Below are 24,772 nucleotides of genomic sequence, written 5' to 3' on the forward strand. Positions count from 1 at the left end.
TCTGCCACCCTGCAAACACTTGTTACATAACTGCTTAAATATTATTTTGTAATAATCTCAAAATTTTTTATCTTCTTGGAAGGAGTGATGAAAAAAGTTACATAAATCATCATTACAATATTCTCCATTTATTCTAGACATTGTGGAGGTTATATGAAGGGTCTAGTCTATATCTTATCGCAGTCTTAATAGTGCCAGTAGAAAATGGTCGTCTGCTATTGTCACAGAATCAGCAGTTTTAGGCAGTGTATAATATATTAGCTTTCAAATTTTCTTCATTAGAAACTCTCCAAGTTTAATTTGCTCAACTATATGGAGGTTAAAGATCTGCTGGGAAAGCACTCATCATTAAAAGTGATTATTCATCATCACTCTTGTAGGCAAATTCCACTTTTGGAGATTTTTTTCTGCTAAGAAGAATTAATGGAAGCTGAGGAATCGGAGAATGAAGTTCCAGGCCATGACTCTAAGGCCTGAGATTTAAAGATGGAGAGGAAGTAAAGTGTCACCTTCAGATGGGAAAGTTGGGTCCAAGTCAGGAGAGGGAGAAGGCCAAAGGTCAAAGGCAAGAAAGGAGGCCAAAGTGGAGGAAAGGCCGGTTCTCCTCAGCCTGAATTTAGTTTGGACAGGTTTCTCCTGACTAGTTTCCTGACCTCCTTTTACTTAGCAAATGTACATTAGAAAATTTGCAATTATAAATTCTGACCTCTAGAAAATTTCCTACAACCCAGGAATGTCTTTCTCAAGAACTTGGGAGCCACCCTTTGATGTGTCCATTGGGGGATGGATAAGGTCCCTGTCTCCCAGTTTCCATAGAGGGCAGGAGCTTGCTTTTGATAAGTATCCATTACAAACACAGATGGCACAATCACCTTGACCAGCCTCTCCCCTGCAGTTTGAAGATTTTTATTTGGAAATTCTGGAAAACAGATCTTAGGTATTTGAAAGTACCCAGAAAACCACTCTGGATGTGGGAACTCACACAAGAAATTTTAATAAGCAGATGAACAGAGCGTCTGACCTTAAGGGGAGAGGTAGAGGGAGAGAGGGAGAGAGGAAGCGGGGAGAGGAGGAGGGGGGAGGCGGGTGAGAAAGAAAGAGAGAATGAATATGGCGGGGGAGCTATTCTCAAGTAGTGGAAGTTTGAGGGCTAATGAAAACAATGACTGATGAGGAAGTTAACAATCTAGATTGTAAAACGGTGTGTGGGAGGTAGGGCAGAATCGGGAGAAACGACTGCAGCCTTGTTCCCTTCAGCATTTGCTTTCTTAAAAGTTCCAAACTTAGTTTATGGATCAAGCTATCCCCCACCCCTCTTTTAGAAATAGGAAAAATAAGTTTTATTTCTCTGATAGCAAAGGAGAAAACAGGGGACTCCTGTCTCAGAGGCTGTGATTCTACCCATCAGAAGGAACAGTGGGGTTTTAAAGAGATGATTCAAGGCTTCATTCCACATCTTCTCTGTTGGAGTTGTAACTCTCTTGTTAATTTGGGAGATAGTCATTTCTTAGATCTTTTGGCTCCATTCCCAAAGTCTGGATTACTTCATTCTATGGTGAGTGTGTACTCCAGGATAGATAATTCTGACTAAAATGGGGAAGAAAGGTAATCCTCTTTTCCTTGAGATTAGGGAGGGAGAGAGATGAGGGAGGAGCAGGGAGAGAGGAAGAGAAAGAAACTGTCCATTTTAAAAACAAGTTGCAATGGCTGAGCAGCAAGGGTTATATTCAAAACATAAAGTGGGCCACTGTAACATTTCATCACTGTCAATTTCTACATTCCATTTCTATGGAAAAATGGGTAATGATATCTCCAAACTGCTTCCTGCTGAAAGAGGGCAAAGTTAGGGGAAGTAATTCAGTTCTCTTTCTCTATCAGGTGAGGCATGGACAGTTAAGAGTATGCAGCATCAAAGTATTCTGGAGGTCCATAGTGGCAGATGGCAGGTGACTGGACAAGGCATAAGTAGGTCAGGGATCATGCTAAGCCAACAGTAAACAAGATAGCAAAGCATTACTTTTTTGTAAACAATTAGCACAAAAGTAATTAGTATTTTGGCCAGTCTCTGAAAACCACAAAGACAGTAACACATAATCTTATCAGTGAAAAACAAGTAAGGTTATCAATGTAGGAGGTTAGAAAAATTTGTAGGTCTATGAGATCAGGCTTAAATTAACTCAAGACATACTTGGGACTCTAAAGTCCTTCATGATCATCATTATTAGGCACTTCCACACAAAAACCCTTCTTTTAACCTGTAGCTTTTCTTGAACTTTAAGTAAGACTGACACAAGTGTACAATCTTACATTACATTTGGAACAAACAAACAAACAAAAACAACATTATTGTCCATGTAGGACTATACTCTCCTATCAGGTGTTTAAGACCAAGTTGGTCAAAACTGACCTTGTTCATATCTACTCTTAAGAGTCAGCTATGCTTCTTCAGAGATCACTCTTGGGGATGTTTATGAAGTCTCTTGGCTCCTTCAGCTTTTCCTCTACCAGTGGTGCCATCTGTCAGAATGGGTCAGGGTCTTGCTGTCCACACATGGCTTATCTTGAAAACATTAAGGACATTTCCATCTCCAATGACCCTCCTCTTTGTAGAATGTGCACTGGTTGGCTTCCTATTCTCTAGGGTCCTCTCAATCTCCCTGATCAGTAGATGGGGTGACTCACCAGCATTGAAGGGCCCAGAGAGGGGTCCCATCAATCTCTGGGTCCTGGCTGACATTAGAGGGCAAGGGTCAAAACATTGGCTGCTCTTTCCTTGTTCTTTTAGTTCCTTAACTTTGGTCTCCAAGTTTTTGTTTTACACATCCAGCAGACCAGTTTCACCAGTCTTAAAGAGGGAGTAACAGGTTATAACTTCAATATGTATAATTTTACAGTTACCTGTTTCATTTATTTGGGGTTAGTATTAGTACTGGATGTCAGCATTATATACTATCTGTCCTGTAGGTGATGGCTTATTATCTCAAATTAACTCAGGTTGTTTTATTAGAAGCAGTACCTTTGCAAAACACTTACAGTCAACAGTTAAAAAGTTTATGAGGAAAATACAAAATGAAATTAACAGAGCAAAAACATATTCAGTTTGTGTAATAGCTATGAAGCAAGTGAAATTATATTTATAATCTTAAACTTTTATGTAGTTATGTATTTTATCTCCTGTTTATATTTAGATCTCAGTAATCTTTACAACAAAATTCAATCTTTTGAACACAACACTAAATGAGCTCAAGTCTAGTCTATTTTGTAGCCATTCTAACTTGAAGTAAGGTGGGAGGCAGAGCCTTATCTCAGATTATGTAGACTCTTGACAAATAACACAATACAACATTACATCTAAAACAGGAATCAAACAAAGACTAAGAGATTTTTGTAGAAAAAGTGGCAAAATGCTTCCATGTTTTATAATGTTGTCTTTAATCAGATCAGGCTCTCCTTAGTACCTTCCAAAAATGCATTTAAATTCCAATTTCAATGTAAAGAGTAATGCAAAATTATATATATAACTTATTGACAACAGGTTACTGCATCTAGCTATAAAACATCAAATGACATGAAGAAATATCAACCAAATTTGTTATTTTTATACAAATCTGATACTATTGCTACAAATACTTTTAGTTTGGAGAATACCAACTTGACAAAATGTTCTCCCCTAAGATTTACATTTAACTAAGTTTAATTCTTAAAGTATAATTTAGAATCCATAGCTTATGGTAACAATAATCACAGATCTGCATGGTGCATGGTAGCAGTACTAGCAAAAAAAAAAAAAAAAAAAAATCAAAGGATAGCCTTAAATCTCTTATACATTTAGGAAACAATATTAATGATCAGAAATAGATTTAGTCAAAACAAACAGATGTAAGACAGGTCTTCAAATGACAGTGTGAACCTTCTGTGTCAGACACAATGTATAAAAGATAGCACTTATTGGTTACTGTGCCAGTAAACCTAGATAAACTCTCATTTTATAAACTTTTACATAACACTTAGGGCTCAGATAGATACAGTTCTCAGATATATACTTATAGCTAGTCACATATACTTAGGGTACCTACTGTATTGTTACAAGCTAAAATAATAGATTTTATCTAACCAGTTACAATGTAATTATTTAAAAGACTTTAAAACTGGTACAAACCCTAATTCCTTAAAGACTTCGTTTCCCTAAGTAATAAAACCTAACAGATACAAGAAAATTATCTTAATATATAAAAGCCTATCAGTGTTTCAGATTTGCTTCATATCAGTACATTATTTAGTCACAAACACAAAATTTTGAGATTTACCTTCCACAGACCTTCTGAGACTTACTTAGATATTCACAACTTGTTTACTTCCTTAGTGTTATTCTCTTTCATCTTGAACTTTACTACAAGAATATTACTTTACCAGACAAAATACTTTCTCATCCAGAAACATTTTTTTACCTTCTAATTTTTCATACCAAAATATATTTCCATACCTATAACTTTCTTTTATCTTCTCTAGTTTTGTACCCTTTCTTAAATTCATATTGAAACAATCGTTATCAGTGTTGTCTGTGCATTTAATCTACACAACAAATTTCATCCAAGGAAGGGGTTGGACAATCTTCCATATACAAAAACTCTGTGCCTTAAGCTTTTTTCTCCCAGGTTGCATTCAAGGGGTTGTAGCACAAGATATTTTTTGAGCCTGATCTGTCTCTCTCATCATTATCACAATGCTATCAACTCTAAGTAAGTTCCCCATGGTTGATTATCCCCAGAGGTTCCTTTTGGGCCTTTTTCTTACACTAGGCATATTAATATCCAATGGAGGAGGCCATTTCCATCCTTTTCTTTATGCTGCCTTGAAGATCCCTTTGCAGAGACTGCCTACAAAACACAGGTTGGCCTTAGTTTCTTTTTCCTTTCTGGGTACAGTTATTTATTCTGCAGTTTCCCCATGCAGTGAGTTTGTAGGGATTCTGTCATAGCAAGAATTGCTTTTCCCCAGTGATGAATATCCCTGAGCCAAATGGGATGTCCTGTCAGATCTTAAAAAGGGCAGACTATTCCTGTCCCCAGGTCATAAACTAACTGGTCTAGAACCTATTGCCACATCCTGCATGGCCAGCAGCCTCCACCCACCATGGGCAAAAGGGGCTGGAAGGCAGGGCAGAACCATTTTTCTACAACCTGAGCAGCTTCTATGGGATTTTTTTTTTCCAGTTTAGGGCTAGTGTCCTTCAAAAATTTAAATCTTTTTTAACCCTTTCTTCTGGTGTCTTGCTATGCTTGCAGAGATAGTGCCTTTTGGCACCTTCAGCTTAATCCCTGACTGTTCAGACCCCTTATCATGCAACTGTATAAATGTCTGTACATACAGAATTTCTTTCATAGACTTCACTCCTGACAGACCAACTTCAACTTCAAGATTTTAAGATAATCCAGAAAAACCACTCAAAGGCCAGATTGTTTTATAATAAACCACCTTTCTCTTAGACAGACGTATATCTTTAGGTGACCCATTCAGCCAAGATCTCTCTGCTCAAAGGACTACTGGTAAGATCGACACAACATAGCCTATGTCTTAAAGGCTGAGTAGCAGATACAAAAATCATAGACAAGAGAGGATCACCAAAACCAGGGTTGACAGACAGGAACCTTTAAAACAGACAGACCTACACGTACAAATTTCTTCTATTTACTTTACCTTTGGCAGACCAATTCCAACTGCAAGATTATATAATAGTTCAGAAAACTACTCAAAAGGCACATTGTTACAGTAAAACATTATCTTAGATAGGCTTATACCTACAAGTGACCCTTTCTTCAACTTACTATATCAAGACTGTACAAAAATGAAAGAGAGAGAGAGAAACAACCACAGAGTAGCCCCAAAACCATGGCTGAAAGTCAGAAATCTTTAAATTGACCAGCCAAGATCTTTCCCCAGAGACTACCTATAAGATCAATGCCAGTATTGGCCATTTCTTAAAAAGGGAAGTAACAGATACAAAGAAAACAAAACAAAACAAAAAACAACAGACAGACCATCAGAGGGAATTCCCAAACCCAATGCCAACAAACAGATGATAACAGACCAGAATGGAGGAAATATCCCTAGGTTCTCCAGTCTCATTAGCTATGACTCCTACATATGTGGCACCACAGATGTCCCCAGGGGGACAAGATGTGTGGAATCAAGGGTCTCGGTGTGCACACCAGGGGATTTACCAGATGGCCAAAGTTGTCTCAATGTTCCTGAGTTCAGTTTCCTTTTTCTCAAAGTGGACCACGATGGAGCAACCTGTACTGTCCAGGGAGAGAGGGCTGGAGTTCCTGGAAGCAAAAGGATCTTGGACAGCTGCTGGGATGGTTCCTCAGTCCCTCCCTTTAATCACAGGAATATCTCCTCCAGTTTGACCTGAGACAAAGTCACCCGTCTCCTAACTCTCTTACAGCTGGCTCTCGACAAGTTCACCTGTCAACTTGCACCCTTAATATGGAAGTGGGGCTCCTTGGAGAGCCAGGCCTGCCCAAGAAAGTGATGTGGGGGCTGCTCTCGGGTCCCACCTGGGGTACCAAATATGTAACTGAAAGCTCAGTCCTTGTCCCTGATGCCAAATCAATAATGAGGACATGGTTTTGAGAAAAAGGAAAATCAAGTTTTATTGTCTTACTAGCAAAGGAGAAACATAGGGAATTCTGTCCTGGAGGCTGTGATTATCTCCCCTCCACTGCTTTAAGAAGTTGGGAGGAATCATCGAAGTCCGGTTCAGTCATTCAAAATGATCCCACTGACTGCTTGCATCGGAATATCTTGAATAACTAGTGAAATACATATTTCTGGACCATTCCAGAAAATCTTTAAATTATTTAGACATGGGACCTCAGAATCTCTTCATTATATACTAAAATCTTAGCACAATTGCTTTAGAGTAAGCAATTAAATACTCATATAAAAGTAAACTATGAGGAAAATCATGAAAAAGACAACATTTGAAAAAGAGTTCTAATGTCTTTTTTTTTAAGATGGTAAAAGCATAGGAATGGATATTTTCAAAATATATTGTACTGATCTAGAAAAGAAACCTTAAATCTCTTGATTTCTCTCCCTACCTGTGTTTGGATTAAGGACATCATCAACTGAGAATATAGTGTCCTCTTAATATTTTCTACTGAAGAAAATTCCAGAAATTCTCTGACTTATTTACCAGAATGTACAGTGATTGGCAATGCTTCTTTATAAATAATTTAAAAGTTCTTACTATGACTAAAATTTACTTCTTCTTGCTCTTGCTATGGGAAACTGGTGGTAGTTGTAGGAAGAAAAGAAAGAAAAAGAAACCCTTTTACTTTTCCAAGTGAAAATTATACAGTTAAAAAAATCACACTTTAAAAAAAATATTCTGTGACTTGTAGAAGAAGGAAAAGGGTGTCCTAAATCAGTTCTTGAAAAATCACCAGTATCCACTTGTCCACTTATCCTCAGTGCAGTGACTTAGTTTATTTTTGGAGAACTATCTCTCTGGGAAATGCATTATTTGCTTGATCCTCTTATCTTCATTATTAATAACTTCCATTCTTTTTAAAACTTATCCTGAAGGAAGACCCTGTCAGCAACCACTTAGAGTATATGAATTTATTATATTGCTTTGTTTTCTTCACAGATTTTCACTTCAGAAAAATTTCCACCGTGGGAGAAAACAGTTCCTACTATTAAACAAAAAGGAGCACATCATTTTGTAGCAGGAAGGTGTTTCTGGTAGCTCTAAATATTTTGTTTTTCATTCTACCATGCCACCCTCTCTGAAACAAACCTTTCCCAGAGAAAACCTATACTTCCCATGCCCTTCTCCATGATGAAGAGCAAGTGCTCTCTTAAAAATCAGTATGGAAACCCACAAAGGAAACAAGGTAGAAGCCCAAGCAAGGTAAAAGTAAATAAATAGCCTTCCAACTTGACACACGTTTCCTCCTTTGTTTCCCTCACCTTTTGGTCTTTCTCTATTCACTCTCAGGGCTTGAAGACTGTATTGGATTTGAACGTGGATTTTCTCTGCCACAGCTTCCTGTTTGTGTGGGCAAGAGAACCCTGGCATGGAACATCATGCAAGCCTTGGATTGTTTTCTGCCTGAATGTGCACCATATCTGAAATGCCACCCCATGCTTGGCATCAGGACGGGAACCAGGAGAGAGCCAGGATGCTAGAGATGCTTGCTCCACATACACAGATCTTCTGATAATTAGCAGTGGCTGGGGGAATATAGGACATCGTTAGCAGATTAAATGGCTTTTTTTTTTTTTTTAAATGGTCTTCCTTTCCTGATGTTGTAAGCATCCCCTCCGCATGTGAAGCTCTACTGCAGTCCTCAGTGCAGGACAAAAACTTAAGATGCTCTCGCAAACTTATGGTTTATGTTTAGGGGTGGATGACAGGGGCTTAGAAGCACCTGAATAGGAAGGAACTCTGTGCTTAAAGATGCTAGAACAGAAGGTGGGGCTTATAGCACCCAGGAAAATATCTTGTACATGCTTGGAGAAATAACTCTGGAAGTTTTCTCCATTTTGCTTACAAATTGCTCATATAAATATTATTTCTTCTTCTTTTTCCTCTTCTTCTACATCTCCTCCTCTTCCTTCTTTAAAGCTAAAGATAAAGGAGTTTTGCTGCACACACACACACACACAAATGAAATATATTTAGGAGGCACAATAGAACTGGAAGTGGCAATGGGATAGAGGAATAAGGTAAGAGATAAGCAGAAACCAGGGACTATAAAGAAGGAATCAGAGTGGAAGAGGAGGCATGGGTCTTGCAGCCATGATGAGCAAAGGCAGAAATAAGAATTCTGCATCAGAGAAGGGTGTGGGATGTGCAGATAGAAAGCTCCATCAGAGATAATCCTTACACTTGGAAAAGTCATCTATTTTTCCTCAACAGGTATTGAGCAAGTACTATGTGTCAGTGTTGTACTAAATCCAGAGGCTGCTGAGAGGAAAAAGACATGCATCCTATCTACAGGTATGTAGAGATAGAAACGTAGAAAATGATAATTGTATTCAAATAAGGTCCAAATCAGTGAGGAATATGTACTATGGGATTTAGAAAATATGTGAGAAATTGACAAGGAGGATCAGAAAGTGCTTCCTGGAAAAGAGTGTTGGGACTAATGACACATTAACTAACTCAGCTGACTCCTTACTTCCTGGTGAGTGAGCAGGATCAAGGCCTCAAAGGCAGTTTCAAAAGTTAATGATGATAAATCGGACCACTGTCAGGGATTGGTTAACAACAGTTCCGCGAACGTAATCAGATTGTGCTTGCCATATAGTCCTATGGGACTCTTGCCTGCGTGAACACCCCATGCCTTGCTGACCTTTAAGCTGATTGGTTCCCTCCTAGCCTTCACCCTACATAAAAGCTGTGTGACTTCCTCAGTAAACGAGTTCCTGCTGTGATTGGTCTCCCTGACGCATCTGACTGTCCTCCGCCGGGTGCGGGCGATCAGTTGGCCCTACCTTTCCTGGTCTGGCCTTGTTGGGGAGTGTCTCCTTTCCTTGTCCCTGGTCGAGAAGAGCAAGGGGGTTACAGACCCCAACAAAAGAGAAAAATGCAGTTAGGGCTTGAAGAGAGAATAGAAATTGTCTAGGCAAAGAAATGGAAAATGTTAGATCAGACTGAGCAGCTTACCCAAAGCCATGACAGGGAAGAGGATGTTTTATTTAGACAATATTAAAACCTCCAATTATGGGGAATAAAAGCAGAGCTTGGTTGAGGGATAAAGAAGGAGATGAGGCAGTTATCCTCATCATCCACCAGATGTACAGATGACAAGATAGATCTGCTGTGCAGTCACAGAAGTGGCAGATAAAGAACCTGAGAATGTATAATTGCAGGTCAGGAAGCTGCACTAACCATGTGTATCTGTGAGATGAATATAATTCTGGAATACAGCTCTGGATCAGCAGGTCCTTTTTAGATGGTCACCATTAAGGTAGAACCAACTCCAAATTGTCAAAAAGCATTTTCCTGTAGATGCCTACTTGGAAAAGTTTTAAGTATGGGAATTCACCCAAATCACCAATATTTATTGAGTTTTTATTAAATGCAAAGTATGACACTATGTGAAATTAATATGATAAAGTTCTTGCCTATGAGAAACTTATAACTTTGCAAGGAAAAAGTCATGCACTTAAAAAAAAAAAAAGTCATGCACTTCCATTACTGGAAGAGAATACCATGCTTGTGCCTCAGCAGTGAAAGGGGGTGAAACAAATGAGACTCTTACATACAATGCAAGGTGCCAAATATTTTCCTGGGATTCTCACATCAATTCAGAAAAGAAATATGTGTTCAAAAAGGCTATGAAACTTTCCTATGGATGTCCAGTTAGCAGGGGTTAGAGCCAAATGAGCTCATCTGACACTGAAACCCACCTTCGGTACCCTAATGTGGGCTGTTTTAGGGAAAGCAGAACATTAATAGGTGGGTTCCTTAAATTCACAGAAAGTTCTCAGGTAATGTCAATCCCCAGTGTTTATGATCTCCCCTTTCAGTCCTTACCATTCCTTTTTCCTCCCTTAAAACCTTTTCTGCTCTCCTGAAACAAGTGATTTTTTTCCCTCCTAATTCCTGTTCTCTGCCTTCTAGGTTTCCAAAATAACCTGAGATCCCCACAAGCTCTTTTATTCAGAAGAATTCCTCTCCTGCTGGAAGGAATAGCTCAAAGTTTCATTTCAATGAGTTTCAACAAGCAAACAATTATCACATATGAAAATCTCACCTGTCAATAGAGTAACGTATACAGATACTCACACAGTATACTGATCACACAGGGAACAGCCCAAGTTGAATTGATGGCCAGCTCTGTGAAGGTAAGCTCCAAGAGAGCTCCTTTCCTGAAAAAGGGGAAGAATTATATCGATTATTGATATGCATATCTGACCCCAGGTAAACTGAGTGAGATTTTCCTGAATTAACTCAAATTTAGTTTCCTCTGCCCTGTGGAAAAGTTCAAGATAGAAATTATGGGTATATAATAATAAAGAAGGATATTTCTTGCATGCCTGAATTCATAAATTGAAAGTGATACTCTTTATTTAGACCTATTTTCTATCTCTCCACCTAGGCACCTCTTTTAGGGCAGGGTTTATGTCTTCTATTCTCTATGCCACTGAGTTTCTGGTGGAGTGCCTTACTCACAGCAGTGCAGCGTGGGCATTGTGTGTGTGTGTGTGTGTGTGTGTGTGTGTGTTTAAGGAATGCTTGTTTCAACTCATGGAAAATGGACAAAGGATGTCAGTTGTTGCCATGCTTGAGCAGTTGTTTGCAAGAACAGAGGAAACATGTCAACAAAGTATTAAGAGTTTCCTCTTCAGTTTTATAAATGTAGCGAAAGATAACATCTTATACTGCTGAAACTTGGGAGGCAGGGGTACCTCTAATTCCCTTGCTGTTTCTATGTAGTTAAGGGGTGCCTTCTTGGTGGTTGGAAACGCAGTTGCCTTGAGACTAAGTATTTGGATATACATGGTATGTACAAAGAGTGTCCTGGGAAAGAGTTGTCATTGGAGAAGCAATTGGAGTGGTGCTGAAAAGAGTCTGAAGACTCTTTCTGGATAGGTTACAGATATTCACTGTATTTCACTCAAGACTCCATGACACATGGAGACATGGTGATTTGCTGTGGTTAGAGTAGTATTTGCTCAGTCAAGAGAACATCAATGTAACATAGGTTTTTAGCCTTAAGAAACCAAAATATAAAGAAAAAATAATTTCTTATGCTTCTTTCTGTTTAGCCTTAACAATGCTGTGAAGACCTTTCTGAAAGAAAGATGACTCCAGGTGCAGAGGTTTATGAACCATTATCTGACTGGCTCCCCAAATGCTTAACAGATGACTGTGTCTTGGTTGATTCACTGTGATCTACTATAGGTCTGGCTTTCAGAAACAGAATCAAGAAAATGGATTCACTCTTACTATTTGATAAAAAGCCAAATTTTAAACTTCCAGTGATGCCATTAGATAGATAAGATGTTTACTTCTGATGGGAACATAGTACTTTCTCATCAAAAAATTTCAGGGAAATCAAACAAAGTTGCTTGTTAATAAATGTCATTGTATGGATGAACTAAATGACTAATATCTTAATACTGTCAGTATAAAAGAAATTAATAACGTCAATGTAAAAGAGCAATCTTTCTTTAAACACTTATCAAGCAACTTGATATGAACTATAACGCTTTAAATACTCCACTAGGACTCAAGTAACAGGATAGTCAGAAGGTCAAAGCCAAAGCTTCCCTGTATCAGAAGCTCTCAGTTTGATTTGAACAGGTGGCTGAGACATCATGAATCTAATCAGTGCTTTCAGAGAGGCATGGAGTTGTTCAATTATGAATACACCTGGAGAAACTTTCCTCCAGATGTGTGTCAGATGGGGAAGATTGCAGAGGCCTCTTGAAGTAGGTAGAAGTTGAATTACATCATGACTGATGAGCAGAAGACCCTAAAGGAAGAAGAAAGGGAAAAGGGGAAGAAGGTTACAGACAGAAACGACAGCTCAAAGTCCAGAAGCAAAGGATACCTTGGGATTCGTAGACTGTAAGTAGTTCAACTTGATTAGACTAGTTGTTCTAAGTCCAGTTCTGGGTACAAAGAGATGAGGCTGGGAAGGATCACAAAGAACAGAGAGCACTCATCCCTAGATTATAGGTTATTTGTGGAAGTAAAGCAGAATTGAGTAGAAACAAAGGAATATTATATATGATGTAATATTAATATTGTTGGCATCAGATCTGCTATTTTGCTGCCGCCATTATTCTCCCTCCCCCACACCATTTTACAACCCAGATTGTCAGTCTGTGAATATCCCAGCCAGTTAGTGGTCTGCTCGTCAGCCTGTGAATATTCTCGGCAGTCATTGGTCTGTTACTAGCCTGCGAACTACTTAAGAATAGCTTCCCCCGCCATTTTCTCTCTCCTCCTGGCTTTCATGTTTTCTTCTCCTGGCTTTCACTCTCTCTTTCGTGCTTGCTCTCTCTCTCTCTTTCTCTCTCTTTCACCCTGCAGGGAGACACTCTGCCTGTCTGCTTAATAAAATCTCTTGTGTGAGTTCCTGCATCCAGAGTGGTTTCTGGGTGCTTTCAAATATTATATAATATGTATATATATAAATACATATATAAAATACATATACAAATACCTATATAAATACATATATAAATACCTCCTTAGGGTCTTGGTCATGCTGTTACATGCATTTTTAACATTGTTCATTCAAATTTTCTATTTTTTAAAATTAATGTTTTTTTCTCAATGTTTCCATTTTAACAAAATTTAATAATAGCCTTTGTATGTACTGAAGTCATGCAGCTTTTTCAATATAATTTTGATAGTTGTGCTTTTTATTTTCATTCTTCTATTGACTTTCCAGAAAGTTGTCAGTTTTATTTGTCTTTGCTTTTGGTGATCCTCTGTATTGTAAATTTTTCTACTTTGTTAATTTCTGCTTTTTAGTCTTCCATTCCATAAGGGAACACTAGTCAGCTTTAAAAAGAACAAAATCCTGCCATTTGGGATAACATGGATAAATCTGGAGGGCATTATGCTAAGTGAAATAGGTCAGCCTAAGAGGAAGACATGTATACATGAAATTAAAAAAAAAAGTTGAACTTATCCCTTCATTTAAAAAATGTGCTTTTTTTTAGTTCTTATGATGGATGCTTAGAAAATTAATTTTCATTTTTTGTGTTATAATGATTTTAGTGTGTGACCATTAAGATGGTTAGTCAAGACCCACTTCAACCATGTCTTATGTGAGATCTAGTATATTTCATTTCATTAAAAACATTTTAAATTTTACCAAGATATCTTAAATCTGTGTATTGTTTAGAAGTATTCATTTTAATTTCTGTATGCCTGGTTAGTTTTGTTACATCTTTATTGGTTTCTAACTTAATCATGGCTAAAGATAAAAACCTTTGTTGTTGTTTTGAAGCTTTGTTACATTATTCTTATATTTGGATGGTTTTTAAATATATTCCTGCTTATTATACTTGTGTATAAATTTCATCTTAAAAAAGTGTCAGAAACTTATCCACCATTATCTCATTTCATTCTAAAACTCTGATTAGATGTTTGTTAGATCTTTAATGCTATCTTCCAGATCTCTTAATCGCTTTCTTATTTTTCACTTTTTTGTTTTGTAGAACTGGAGGCTGGACAATTTTTCTAGCTAAATCTTCCAGTTTTCTAACATTCTTTGTTTTTCTTCATTCTCCTGTCTAACATGTTCATTGGCTTTTAATTTCAGTTGCTTTATTCTAGGTATTCTGTTTGGTTCTTTTCAAAACTGTTTTGTGATTTTGTTATTACTGCCTTTTTTATTTTCAGGTTCCAATTTTATTTTCTGGAACATTTTAAATGTACTAATTGCTTATTCTGTGATGAAGTGGATAGCTGAGTCTTTACATTTTCGTTTCTAACGGTTGTATTTTCTGCTGGTGTTTGCTCATGGAATCTCATTTGCTTACAACTTCTGTGATCATTGACTGTGTGTATATTCCTGGAAAATTTATCAGGTGGAATTCCTTCATTTGTGTCAACTGTATGTTCTCTGGAATCCCTTTTCTACTGTTTTTGACAAGCACCTCAGAGTGTTAAGCCCCCAGGACCAGTGTGAACTAAATTGTGGGACTGAATGTTTTTTTCCATCATGGGGATCAGTTGTGATCATGGATTTTCAGAAGAGATTTGAATTTCCAACGCAGTGACAAGATACGAGGCAGCTTTCTATACTTTCCCTGGTGGGAAAATAGTTCTTGGTGGTCTACTTTTAGAAATGCTGGGGGAATTCTAAAATAAAGGAGAGTTGGTAAGGTGTTGTTTCAGAGACTTGTCATTCATGTAGTCATTACAAGTGTAGTATGATTTTGAGAGGGGGAACAGTGGGCAGAACGGGGGAGGCTTTTTTATTATTTGGACCAGCCAATGTGCCACAATCTCCAACTGGTAAATTAAAGTCATTCAATTTGGCCATCTGACCTTATGGGATTCCACAGAAACCATTCAAAACACACTGATGCCGTTATTGTTGACAGTGAAGAGGCCCAGCAGAACTGGTATGGAAAAAAGAAAGAACTGAACCTCTTTAGAATTACAAATTAAATATGTATGAAATATCCCCCACCCTACCTTTACCTCCTTCTCAAATATGGCTCAGGGGATATTTGGGAAATATAGATTTGACAAGTGAAACATAAATAACCTATTTAGTTTCTTGGTAGCTGAATATATTTTTGTTGTTAACCTAGAGAGATGGCAAAAGAGAAAATCAACTATTTAAGTACCCTGTGGGTAGCCTGCTCAGGAAAACGACAAAATAAAATAAATGGCTGTTTTCATATTGCTCCCTAGTGCAGCCAGAAAGGAATGGTGTTATTTCTTGAGCCTGACATAAATACTGGATTTCCAGTTTGCTAGGGTATACAGTTTGCTAGGGTATTTCAAGGTATTATGTTTTTTGCAATGTTCTTAGGGAAATTAACAAAGGAAAATGACTTCAGGATGCACTAAATCTCTTTCAAATAATAAATTCGGTAAAAATAAAAGGATATTAAAATATATTTGAGTAATTAAAATTGAATAATCAAAGGTGCTTTTCAATAATATCACATGGAACTTTTTAATGTACTCTAAATTTACTTCTCCTTAAAAGAGCAAATACCTGGATCAGTTATATTGTTAATAGCTAATAACATAATGTTTCAACAATTCCCTATAGAATAGAATATATTTGCTAACAGCAATAGTAGAAAATAGAAGGAGACTGACCAATTTATTGTAAGGTGATTTCATCTCCAGGGAAATCCACTAGCATGCATGGCACTCTTGTAAGGTTTATACTTTTTTCTGGTTGGAGGATTTTAAACGTGGCTGTCACTAAGATATTAAAGCCTCCATTAATTATAGGCATTATTGGGCTCAAGGAAAACACTAGATCTATTATTTTTAGAAGGAATTTCTTGTTACTGTTTCTTTGATTTGCTTACACAAACATTAGTAAAAGTTAATTAGTGCATGGCTTTTATGATTCACACATGAGATGCACCTCAAAGCCAAATTGCAAGGGGTAAAAGAGAGTACTAAGTAGAGAATCTAGAAAACCACGTGTTAATTGTAGTTCTGCAACTACTAACTGTGCAATCTCTCAACTTTCAGAATTTCTGTGGACCTTAACTTTCTCTTCTGAGATACCGAGGAAGGGATTAAATCTAATCCCTATAAAGATTAAGAAGTATATTATTAGCCAGAATGATTTCACTGCAAAACACAGAAACCCAACTCAGTGTGGGTTTCTTAGATAGAACTCATTGGTTTTCTTTGCTGAAGATCCACTGTAGACCAGCTTCTAGGAGTGGCTGGGCACAAGGTCTTGACTGATGACATCAACACCTAAACTTTCCTCTGCCCATCTCTTGCCTTGCTGATGCTTTCCTATGCTTGTTATTTTGGCCAGCTGTTTTCATGCAGTCATTATGAGGTTGTAGGCTGAATTATCCTACATCTAATAGTGCCAAAGAAAATAGCTTTTTTTTCCCAATAGTTTCAACAAAATCCTAGAACTGACACAAATTCATTTGACTTGGGACCTGTGTCCCTCTCTGGTCTGTAGCCAGGAGAATGGAATTCTCTAGTTGGTCATGGATGATCTTTCTATCCTAAATTGAGAGAAGGGAATTTCCCCTCCTTTCCAAACTGCTTAAGCAGCATGGTGTGGTTCTCATAAAGGAAAATTGAGGTTATTTTACCTGAAATAGAAAAACATACTGAGCTGGAAATATTAACAAATACCCAAAAGAGGAATCTTCTTTGGTAGAAGAATTGGTCATATTAATTTCTTTAGATTTTCTTGACATTGAAAATATATTTTGCTTTCACTACAGTTTGAATATAATTTTAAGCAACAATTAAATATAGAAAGAATGATATAATTAAAATCAACATTTTGGTTTCAAGATGGCGGACTAGAGGGTGGCTGCATTTCATGATCAGGACTCAGGATTCAAAAGAAGAGATATTGAGAGACTTGGGACCAACTCAAAGCCACTGGGTGAGTCTCTCCCGTTGGGGAGGCATCCTGGATGGGGTGGTAGTCCAGGAACGCAGGGAACTTTGTGAAGTAGAGTTGCCCAACGAGACACCCTTCCCCACACTGGAGCAGTGAACTTCTACAACTGGGAGCATTGGAGAGGAGGCCGCTCAGCACAGCGCTTGGACTCGGAGCAACCACTGGGGCTCTGGGCGAGAGCCCAGAGGAGGAGCTGCGCAGAGAGCTGTTTGGACTCAGAGCAACCGCTCCTGACATGGGGGTGGGGCTGCCCGGAGGAGGAGGAGGAGCGTGGCGGGTCGCTTGGACTCGCAGTGATTGCACCAGAGCTCCAGGCAGCTGCTCAGAGGAGTAGGCGAGTGGTGAGTTGTTTGGACTCAAAGCGACAGCTCCTGAACACCGGGGGGGGGCTGCCCGGAGGAGGAGCACGGCAGGTTGCTTGGTCTCGGAGTGGCCGCACAAGAGCTCCGGGCGGCTACCCGGAGAAGGGGGTGTGCAGCGGGTAGCTGGGACTCAGAGCGACTACTCCTGAACACCCGAGGAGCAAGGCGAGTCACTTGGACTTAGAGTGACTGCTCAGGGCTACGAGCGGGTGGCGGGAGGAGGAGGCGTGCAGTGAGTTGCTTGGACTTCTAGCGACCACACTGGAACACTGGGCGGCTACCCTGAGGAAGAGCCGTGCAGCGGGTCACTGGGAATCGGAGTGACTATACGGGGCTCCAGGTGGCTGCTCAGAGGAGGGGCCGCACAGCCAGGCAATTAGGTGCAGAGCAGGGTCCCAGGATCTAGGAGGCTTCTTGGTGGAAGAGCCACACAGAGACACACTTAGGGGTGGAGCGAAGGTTCCAGGACTGCGGGCAGATTCTCTGAGGAGAGGCAGCCTAAGGTGACTCGTCTGCGAAGGGTGAGTCTCCCAGGCCCAAGAGGTAGGTCCCGGCCTCTGGGAACTTTGCAGAGGAAGGCAGCCCAGCCCAGGCAGTAGTTGTGGATTGAGGGGAACCTTTAGGAGGGGAACTGACCAGCGAGACCTCCCCACCAGGTGAGTCTTCCCTGATGGGTGAGGTTTTCCCACAAGGACGGTAAAACCAGAGACACAGGCCCAAACAGGCCTTGCCTCAGCACACAGCCTAGTTCCCTTTTGGATGATCATTGCTCAACAACTGGAGGCACCTCTGCACACTAGCAGGGAATATACCCCACCTGAAGGCCACCACCCCTAGAGAGGCAGCTTCCTTGTGAAGCACCTCACTATCAACTTCCTCCAAGACTTCAGCCCACTGAAGGCTAAGAGGGGATATACTAGAAATCTTCAGGGACATTATAAGTCAATAGAGGAAATCTGCAATATCTCAGCGGTCCACTGATACCTGAACAACATGAGAAAACAAGGGAAGAATATGCCCTAAACAAATCTAGATGTTACACAAATAAAACCCAATGACAGCATGGCAGAAGAAATGACAGAAAAGGAGTTCAGAATGTACATAATTAAAACGATCAGGGAAGCAAACAATGAGATGAAAGAGCAAATGCAGGCATTGAATGATCACACCAATCAACAGTTAAACGAAAAAATACAAGAAGCAAAAGATCATTTCAATAGAGAGTTAGAGATATTGAAAAATAACCAAACAGAAATACTTGAAATGAAGGAAATAATAAACCAAATTAATAACTCCATAGAAAGCATAACCAATAGAATAGAACACCTGGAAGACAGAACCTCAGATATTGAAGACAAAATATTTAACCTTGAAAACAAAGTTGAACAAACAGAGAAGATGGTAAGAAATCATGAACAGAATCTACAAGAACTATGGGATATCATGAAAAAGCCAAATTTAAGAATTATTGGGATTGAGGAAGGCGTAGAGAAACAAACCAAAGGAATGAACAATTTATTCAATGAAATAATATCAGAAAATTTCCCAAATCTGAAGAATGAAATGGAAAACCAAGTACAAGAGGCTTATAGGACTCCAAATACACAAAATTACAACAGACCCACACCAAGGCACATTATAATGAAAATACCGAACACACAAAATAAAGACAGAATTTTAAAGGATATGAGAGAAAAGAACCAAATTACATTCAGGGGAAAACCAATACGGATATCAGCAGATTTTTCCATCCAGACCCTAAAAGCTAGAAGGGCCTGGAACAACATTTTTCAAGCCCTGAAAGAAAATGAATGCCAACCACGAATCTTATACCCAGCAAAACTTACTTTCAAATTTGATGATGAAATAAAATCCTTCCATGATAAACAAAAGCTAAAAGAATTTACAAAAAGAAAGCCAGCATTACAGAATATTCTCAGCAAAATATTCCATGAAGAAGAGATGAAAAACAAAGAAGGAAATAAGCAAAGGGAGGAATTATCCTAAAGGAAATGTCAAATAAAGAGGGACCAAGTCATGTCAAAAAAATAAATAATTAAATAAAATTTAAAAATGACCAAATGACCGGGAATACAAATCATGTCTCAATAATAACCCTGAATGTTAATGGCCTGAATTCATCAATCAAAAGACATAGACTGGCAGACTGGATTAAAAAGAAAGATCCAACAATATGTTGCCTGCAAGAGACTCATCTCATAGAAAAAGACATCCACAGACTAAAGGTGAAAGGATGGGGAAAAACCTACCATGCACATGGACTCACCAAAAAAGCTGGAGTATCCATCCTCATTTCAGATAATGTGGACTTCAAGACAAAATTAGTCAGAAGGGATAAAGAAGGACATTTCACACTGGTTAAGGGAAGCATAAATCAGCAAGACATAAAAATCATAAACATCTATGCCCCAACAGTGGCACATCCATCTATGTCAAACAGAACCTTCTCAATTTCGGAAACCAAATAGACCATAACACAATAATACTAGGTGATTTTAACACGCCTCTCTCACCACTGGACAGATCTTCCAAACAAAAATTGAACAAAGAAAACATAGATCTCAATAACACAATCAATAATTTAGACTTAATGGACATTTATAGAATATACCATCCAACAAGGAACGAATACACTTTCTTCTCAGCAGCACATGGATCCTCCTCTAAAATAGACCATATATTATGCCACAAAGCTAATGTTAGCAAATACAAGAAGATAGAGACACTACCTTGTATTCTATCAGATCATAATGGATTGAAGTTAGAAATAAATGAAAGAGTAAAAAACAGAAACTACTCCAATACCTGGAGATTAAACAATATGCTATTATATGATGAATGGATAACAGAAGATATTAGGAAGGAAATTAAAAAATTCGTAGAGGTAAATGAGAACAAAGAAACATCATATCAAAATCTCTGGGACACTATGAAAGCAGTACTTAGAGGAAAATTTATTTCATGGAGCACATTCAATAAAAGAAGTAAAACTCAACAAATAAATGACTTAACACTACAGCTCAAAGCCCTAGGAAAAGAAGAACAGACCAGCACGAAAAGTAGTAGAAAACAGGAAATAGTTAAAATCAGAGCTGAAATCTACGAAATTGAAAGAAAAGAACAATCGGAAAAATTAACAAAATAAATAGTTGGTTCTTTGAAAAAATAAACAAAATTGATAAACCTTTAGCCACACTAACAAAGAAAAAGAGGGAGAAAACTCAAATTATTAAAATTCGGAATGAATAAGGAAATATCACAACAGACACGAGTGAAATACAAAACATAATTAGAAGCTATTTTGAAAATCTATACTCCAACAAAACAGAAAACCTCGAAGACATCAACAAGTTTTTAGAGACATATGAATTACCTAAACTGAACGAGGAGGACATACAAAACTTAAATAAATCAATTTCAAGCAATGAAACAGAGAGGTCATCAAAAGCCTACCAACAAAGAAAAGTCCAGGACCAGATGGGTTCTCAGCCGAGTTCTACAAAACCTTTAAAGAAGAGCTCATTCCAATACTTCTCAAAGTATTCCATAAAATAGAAGAGGAAGGAACCCTCCCAAACTCATTCTATGAAGCCAATAACACCCTGATACCTAAAGACAGAGACACATCGAGGAAAGAAAACTTCAGACCAATATCCTTAATGAACATCAACGCAAAAATTCTCAACAAAATTTTAGCAAATCACATACAAAAACATATTAAAAAGATAGTGCACCATGATCAAGTGGGTTTCATCCCAGGAATGCAAGGCTGGTTCAACATCAGGAAATCAATAAATGTAATTCACCATATCAATAGACTTAAAGTCAAGAATCACATGATTATTTCAATAGATGCAGAAAAAGCATTTGATAAAATACAGCACCTCTTCATGCTCAAAACACGAGAAAAAATAGGAATAGTGGGAACATTCCTTAGCATTGTAAAGGCCATCTATGCTAATCCCATGGCTAATATCATTCTAAATGGTGAAAAACTGAAAGCATTCCCCCTAAAAACTGCAACAAGGCAGGGATGCCCTCTTTCACCACTTCTATTCAACATTGTCCTTGAAACTCTAGCCAGAGCAATTAGGCAGACCAAAGAAATTAAAGGGATATGAATTGGAAGAGAAGAACTCAAACTATCCCTATTTGCTGATGATATGATTATATACTTAGAGGAACCAGGAAATTCCACCAGAAAACTTTTAGAACTCATAAGTGAATTCAGTAAAGTAACAGGATATAAGATCAATGCACATAAATCTAATGCATTTTTATACATAAGGGATGAATCTTCAGAAAGAATAATTAGGAAAACTACCCCATTCACAATAGCCTCGAAAAAAATAAAATACTTGGGAATCAATCTCACAAAAGAGGTGAAAGACCTCTACAATGAGAACTACAGAACACTAAAGAAAGAAATTAAAGAAAACCTTGGAAAGATCTCCCATGTTCTTGGATAGGAAGAATTAATATTGTCAAAATGGCCATACTACTTAAAGTGCTATACAGATTCAATGAAATTCCAATTAAAATCCCAATGATGTACCTTACAGAAATAGAGCCAGCAATTATGAAATTCATCTGGAAGAGTAAGAAACCCAGAATAGCTAAAGCAATCTTTAGCAGAAAGAGTGAAGCAGGGGGTATCACAATACCATATCTTCAACTCTACTACAAAGAAATAGTAACAAAAATGGCATGGTGTTGGTACCAAAATAGAAAGTTGATCAATGGTACAGAATAGAGGACATGGACACAAACCCAAATAAATACAATTTTCTCATACTAGACAAAGGGGCCAAAAATATGCCATGGAGAAAAGATAGCCTTTTCAACAAATGGTGCTGGGAGAATTGGAAATCCATATGCAACAGAATGAAACTAAACCCATATCTCTCATCATGCAAGAAACTAAACTCAAAATGGATTAAGGACCTTGGAATCAGACCAGAGACCCTGCAGGTTGTAGAAGAAAAAGTAGGTCCAGATCTTCAACATGTCGGTTTAGGACCAGACTTCCTCAACAGGACTCCCATAGCACAAGAAATAAAAGCAAGAATCAACAACTGGGATAGATTCAAACTAAAATGCTTTCTCTCAGCAAAGGAAACTATCAGTAATGTGAAGAGAGAGCCTACAGAGTGGGAGAAAATCTTTGCCAATCATACTTTAGATAGAGCACTAATCTCCAGAATCTATAAAGAACTCAATAAACTCTACACCAAGAATGCAAATAATCTAATCGACAAATGGGCTAAGGAAATGAATAGACATTTCACAGAAGAAGATCTACAAGCAATCAACAAACATATGAAAAAATGTTCAACATCTCTAGTAATAAGAGAAATGCAAATCGAAACCACCCTAAGATTCCATCTGACCCCAATTAGAATGGCGATTATCAAGAATACAAGCAACAACAGGTGTTGGCAAGGATGTGGGGAGAAAGGTACACTCATACATTGCTTGTGGGGCTGCAAATTAGTGCAGCCACTCTGGAAAGCAGTGTGGAGATTCCTTAGAAAACTTGGAATGGAACCACCATTTGATCCAGTTATCCCACTCCTTGGCCTATACCCAAAGGACTTAAAATCAGCATACTACAGAGATACAGCCACATCAATGTTCATAGCTGCTCAATTCACAATAGCCAGAGTGTGGAACCAACCTAGATGTCCTTCAATTGATGAATGGATAAAGAAACTGTGGTATATATATACAATGGAATATTACTCAGCCATAAAGAATGATAAAATTATGGCATTTGCAGGTAAATGGATGAAATTGGAGAATATCATGCTAAGTGAGATAAGCCAATCTCAAAAAGCCAAAGGTCGAATGATATTGCTAATAAGTGGATGATGACACATAATGGGGGGAGGGAAGGGTTAGTGTTAGGGTTAGAGTTAGGGTTAGGGAGGGGGGCAAGAATGGAGGAAAGAAGGACTGTATAGAGGGAAAAGAGGGGTGGGAGGGGTAGGGAGAAGGGAAAAAATAACAGAATGAATCAAACAACATTACTCTATGTAAATTTATGATTACACAAATGGTATGCCTTTATGCCATGTACAAACAGAGAAACAACATGTATCCCATTTGTTTACAATAAAAAAAGATAAAAAAAAAGAATTAAAAAATTCTACCTAGTATTATATTTTCCTAAATAACAACTTGCATTTGACTATAATTTCTTCAGTGTCCACAGTAAATGCACAGGTAAGATTCTGGAATGCCATTATTAATCACATCACTGCAGTCTTTATATTCTTTTCTGTTTCTTCATATTGTGGTTTTTCCTCATCCAGAGATAATTGGATGTTGCTTGGAGTTTACTGTTCAAGTGTAAAGACTCCCCATGGTCAGTTCTTATGCTTATCTTGGCCATGCCAGTTTCTGTTAATACATAGCCAGTTATTTGCAGCTGCCGTTCTTCTCCTCAGGAATAGAGTGGTGGTAGTTCTTACCCCTATGACCAGTGAATTTTGGAATGATCTCTTCTGCTGCTCTATAATAGTAATATTTATAGGATTTTGGGGGGCATTTTCTATATGATAGCACAACGTAAGGTGATAAAATGCTTCCAAGAAACCTGTGGTTAAATAAAACTGTTGCCCCTGTTGCTACCAGTTAAACTACTACCATTTCTTGCCTGAATTACTACTTTGTGTGCCTAAAAGCTGCCAAGATTATTCCTATGCAAATCCTCTCACAGGAAATAAAGGGATATCTTGAAGGTCATTTGGTCATTTGCAGGAATTTTTGCCCATAGTTATACAATTCTCAACCCAGATCAATGCCTGGCATATTGATGGTACTCAAAAAATAAATAGATTAATTGAGTGGATGTCACTTATATCCTTAAAACATCTTATTGACTTCTCTCTGCACTTAAAATAATATGCAAAACTCTTACCTGACTAACCTGGCTTTCCATGGACTTTTCCCTGCTTATCTTTCTTAACTTCTATGAATGTTCTTCTCCCTTATTCATAACAGTCTTTGCCTTTTGTTGGTTTGCTTTGTTATTCACTTGTTCTGGAATCTTCTGACTTGAGATCTTCCCTTGATTGGCTCCATTTTTTTTTCATGTACCTTGTAAATCAAGTGTTACTTCCTTAAAGAGGCTTCCTAGGTTGCTGCCCACTCTTAATTAATCCCTCCAAGGAGGCACTATTGATCTCAACACCCATGTTTTCCTTCTCAGTCCTGAGCACTAACTAAAATTAGCTTTTCTATTAGTTTATTTTCTGTTTTCCA

Source organism: Sciurus vulgaris (genome assembly GCF_902686455.1).
Source record: "Sciurus vulgaris genome assembly, chromosome: 14".
Taxonomy (NCBI): Eukaryota; Metazoa; Chordata; class Mammalia; order Rodentia; family Sciuridae; genus Sciurus; species Sciurus vulgaris.